This window comes from Pseudorca crassidens, chromosome 5, assembly GCF_039906515.1.
Source record: "Pseudorca crassidens isolate mPseCra1 chromosome 5, mPseCra1.hap1, whole genome shotgun sequence".
Classification (NCBI taxonomy): Eukaryota; Metazoa; Chordata; class Mammalia; order Artiodactyla; family Delphinidae; genus Pseudorca; species Pseudorca crassidens.
The window spans coordinates 21,512,215-21,517,134 of NC_090300.1; the positions used below are offsets into that span (position 1 = coordinate 21,512,215).

Sequence of the window (4,920 nt, forward strand, 5' to 3'; positions counted from 1 at the left end):
ATACTACGAGAGCTTTCCTTGTATAAGTATCATAGTCTGCTTTGATATGGAGTCACCAGTGTATTCATCTGCCATGTTCATTCATTTTTATATCCACAATACAGAGTGGGCTTTCAATAAATGTCACATTCCATTAACTTGTCAAGTGATGGTGATCAGGAGAGACAGGATGAAATTACCTGAAATTCATTAAATACAGAACAAATTTCCTCACTTGGAATGTCTTAGGAATCATGGACCATGGAGCCATGATGTATCCTTTTGTTATGCCTTTTTATTTCTCACACCCCTGTCTCCCAAGTTCTAAAGTGAGAAACTCATACTCTCTTCTATGGAGGTAGTTGACTTACTGAATTTTCAAGAGTGAAATGTCATTGGTTATGTTCCTTTGGAACTTAAATCTATGAGATGTTCTTTAGCATAAATACATTCTATAGTTGAAGATTTACTGCTCTGTTCGCCGCATGTTCTGAATTCATTATGTAGTTCCTGATTCTTCAGTTGCCAGTTTTTCACATCCCTGTATTGTCATCTTGCTCCCTCCCTGACTACATGCCCTGCCTGGGGACAGACAAAGAACCAATTAATGTATTGGGTTTTTCCTGCTCTATGAACTCTACTGTCTTGAAACAGGAAGGGGGAATAAAAGGAAAACCTTGTTTTTGCTACTTGTCTGAATTTAAACAATCTCAGAGCTTTACTAAGACTTCTGTAAAAAGGAGTCATCAGGCTTCCCTGTTGGCACAGTGGTTGAGAATCCACCTGCCAATACAGGGGACACGGGTTCAAGCCCCGGTCTGGGAAGATCCCACAGGCTGCAAAGCAACTAAGCCCGTGCGCCACAACTACTGAGCCTGTGCTCTAGAGCCTGCGAGCCACAACTACTGAAGCCCGCGCGCCTAAAGCCCTTGCTCTGCAACAAGAGAAGCCACCGCGATGAGAAGCCCACGCAACGCTTCGAAGAGTAGCCCCCACTCGCCGCAACTAGAGAAAGCCACGCGCAGCAACGAAGACCCATAAGTTAATTAATTTTTTAAAAAATGAATCATTGCAGTGAATAAAACTCCAATCTGCATAAGTCTTAAAATCTACTATAGCAGTCGGGGTCCTGGCAGGGAATAATTGACACACTCAATTACCTCGGGAGTAAATGAGGAGAGTTTAAGAATTATTTCATGAAGATGGGTCAGAGTTAAGGGAACCAACCAGAAATGGTGAAGCACCCAGGAATGAGCCACATTAGGGAGCTATTAACATCCATAGAGTTGGAAGGGCAAAGTGATGGCCCCGGTCATTGCTGAGGCCTGGGAGAGGGCCTGCCTGGCTGGAGCTATGGTCTGAAGTAGAACACAACTGCCAAGTCAAAACCTGGCAGGGAATAAATAACCCATCCTCTCTCCTCCAGCCCTCAGACCTCCTGATGGTGGTTCCCATTGGCCAATCCAACGTGAGGTCTCCAGAGATCTGCCTCTGGAGATACAGAACATGGGGAGAAAGGGTAAGTATTTTGGGGGTGTCAAACAAAGAACATGGAGCTACTCACGGTATCAGTCGGGCTCCAACAGGGACAAATGGTAACCCTTAGTTAGAATAATACATCAAGAGCTCCCCCACAAGGCATCTATTTACAAAAGTGTGGGCAGGACATGGGGGAACCACAGAGGTCCATGCAGTAACCTGGAATTAGTAGCAATGGAGCTATTACCACCTAATGATTCTAATACCAATTCTAACGTGTGAGGTTTTTTTCCCCCATACCACCCAGCAATTCCAACACCAGCTGGGCGTCCTACAATTTAACTCAGTTCTGATGCTGTCCACCTGGAGAAGAAATCAGATCCCACCACTTAAGGGCTCAGCCCCACAAGACTGCCCTCCACTTTGGATGCCAATCAGAAGTCCAGATTTTTATCTGTGCTACTGACCAACTGGCTATAAATTAGAGGTTCCCACGACCCCCTTCTCAGTTAATTTGCTAGAGAAGCTCACAGAACTCAGGATTACTGACTTATTACAAAAGATATTGAAGGATACAGTGCAACAGCCAGATGAAGAGATACATAGGGCAAGATCCTAAACAAAGGAGCTTCTGTCCTCATGGAGTTTGGGGCCTGGCACAGTGGCACATGGAAGTATTCTGGTTCACCAACCTGGAAGCTCTCCAAACCCCATCCTTGTCCGTTTTTATGGAGGCTTCATTACGTAGGCACGACTGATTAAGTCAATGGCCATTGGTGGTTGAATTCACTCTCCAGCCCCTCTCCTCTCCCTGGAGGTCAGGGAGGTGGGACTGACAGTTCCAACCCTCCAATCACATGGTAGTTTCCCCTGGCAACCAGTTTCCATTCTTTGGTTATCTGGGGGCTTTCCAAAGGTTGCCTCATTAACAAAAGACCCGCCCCCCATCATTTAGGGAATTCCAAGGGTTTTAGGAGCTATGTGCCAGGATTGGAGCAAAGACCAAATATATATATATATAGTTTTTATTATAAAGTACAATATTATACCTCCCCAGCCCCAAAGAGGCAAGGGGAGAACACTGATACCAGAACCCGGAAGGAGAGTGTGTGGAGGAGGCTGCCTTGAGAGGAGCAGTGGCGTTTGATGAGGAAACACAAACAGCCTAAGGGAGAGCCAGGGTGTAAATACCCTGACCTCCCCCTTATTCCACCCTCTAGAGTCCCACCAGGGCCTCCTGTTAGCCAAAATGCACTGGAGGCCAAGGCAAATGGACCTCTGGTAATATGCCCATATAGGTCAGCCTCCCGATAGGGAGTAGGGTGGAGAAGAGTGAAAGGTGAACCTAGAGAGCCCAAAGATACCTAGCACACCTGCTTTTAAGTCTCTCTTTTCCTTCCTTCCCTCCTTCTTTCCTTCCTTCTTTCCTTCCTTCCTTCCTTCCTTCCTTCCTTCCTTCCTTCCTTCCTTCCTTCCTTCCTTCCTCCCTCCCTCCCTCCCTTCCACTAAACTTTACTAACCTTGATACCAGTGGTCCCCAACATTTTGGGCACCAGGGACCGTGGAAGACAATTTTTCCACGGACAGGGCGGCGGTGGGGGAAATGGTTCAGGAGGTAATGCAAGCTCTGGGGAGCCACGGGGGAGCGGCGGATGAAGCTTCGCTCGCTCGCTCACCTCCTGCTGTGCAGCACTGTGGTTCTCACACAAATTATTTCATTTAACCCTTAAGATTTCTCTCTAAGGCAGGAAATATTGCTTTTCCCCCCAGCAAGCGTCCTCCACCATGTTGACCTCTCAGCCATTTCAACCTTTTTAATAGAAGAGCTCTTTTTAAAAAATGAAACCTCACTGGAACTCTAATATATGAAACCAGTCAAGGAGTATATATTAATGGAAAGTTTAAAATGTAAATTTACATTTCCTTATAATTAGGTTAACCAAGGAGAAGAGGATTTTTTTTTTTTTTTTTTGCTGCACCTAGAGGCTTGTGGGATCTTAGTTCCCCGACCAGGGATCGAACCCGGGCCCTCAGCAGTGAGAGTGCAGAGTCCTAACCACTGGACCACCAGGGAAGTCCCTGAGAACAGGATTTTTGGTTAATGCAAAAGTTTGACATTGGTTTCACTAGCTTCCATTAACATCAGCAACCGCAAACGTTGATAGACTCCCTGAGACAGAGTTTGATGACCACTGAAATAAGTGACTGTGGAAACAGGAAATTTCAGTTTTTTCGACCTAAAATTTCCCGGCAATGCCTCCCTTTTGTAATCAGAATCTGACTACTAGAACACGTGAGATACAACTGACAGCTACACTTTTCCGGTCACCTGGTCAGGAAATCTCATCCCTCTGAAAACTCATCCTTTATACCTCAGTTATCGAACACTTTGGAGCAGCTTAGCCCAGGAAATGAAGGCTCTTGTTAAAAACACGGAGATTTAGGAAGCCGGGACGTGATTAACCATGTTGGCATTTGGCCAAATGACCAGTTAACAACCAGGGCCAGGAAAATAAGTGCTGATTAGTAATCCCTGGGTTTAGACCCAATCCTAACAATCCACTGTGACAGACCAGAAAATTCCTAACCTATTGTAGCTGCAACCACGCTGCCTTGAACAAAAAAGTATTAGTCTAATCAAAATTTATTCACCAGTGCTCTACTCATAAAGAAAAAAAATCCCGTAAGATTATTTATATTTAAATCTAGCAGACTGGAAATCACCTAGGTGCTCTCCAGAAAACATAAAATTAAACTTTGAACCTACACGTGAGGTTTCTAATGGTCAATGTTTGTTTAAAAAATGTTTGGATGTTGAATTTAGTCTTCATTCATTCATTCATTTAACAAATATTTGAATGCAGGTCATGCTCCAGGAGCTATTCTAAATTCCCCATAAGTCTCAGCGAGCGATATACCAGAAAGAACACTGGTTCCGAAGTCGATTGGAATTGGTGTACTGGTTTTGAATGCATTTTATCAAGTAACAGAATACCAAACTTACACCGGCTCAAACTAACCTTTTACATTTTTGTCCAATTCCTAGAAGTCTGGAGGGAAGCAGCTGCTGCCAGTTGTTCAGAGGCTTGACCACGAGGGGCTGCATCTCTGCAGTGCTGCTGGTCTTTCTCTCATACTCATCCCTCTGTGGTGACCAGATGGCTGTGAGGGAAGGAGGACATGAGGACATGGGTTGGTGATGGCGATCTTGGAGGAGGGTTGTGATGAAGGTAAGTCCCATTAGGGGCATGTTGTCAGGGGACTTGGTGATGCCATGACACTTAGCATATGTGTCCTATAGGCCAGTAGAGATACAGAACTGGATTTGAAGTCAGAGTTGAGGAGGACGTCTAAGGAGGCAAGAAGGCAGGAAGAGTCAAAATCGAGAGGTTAGGGGAAGAGTGAATTCTTAGAACTGAGAGATATACCCCTTCTGTAAACAGGGATTGGTCTGAAAGGGAG

At 45.1% G+C, this 4,920-nt stretch overlaps 1 non-coding gene across 1 annotated transcript; it reads right to left on the minus strand.

The window, feature by feature from the left end:
• Positions 1 to 3,459: 3,459 nt before the first annotated feature.
• Positions 3,460 to 3,532, minus strand: TRNAE-CUC (transfer RNA glutamic acid (anticodon CUC)). The gene has a single exon. It is a non-coding gene; the product is annotated as a tRNA-Glu (tRNA).
• Positions 3,533 to 4,920: the final 1,388 nt, after the last annotated feature.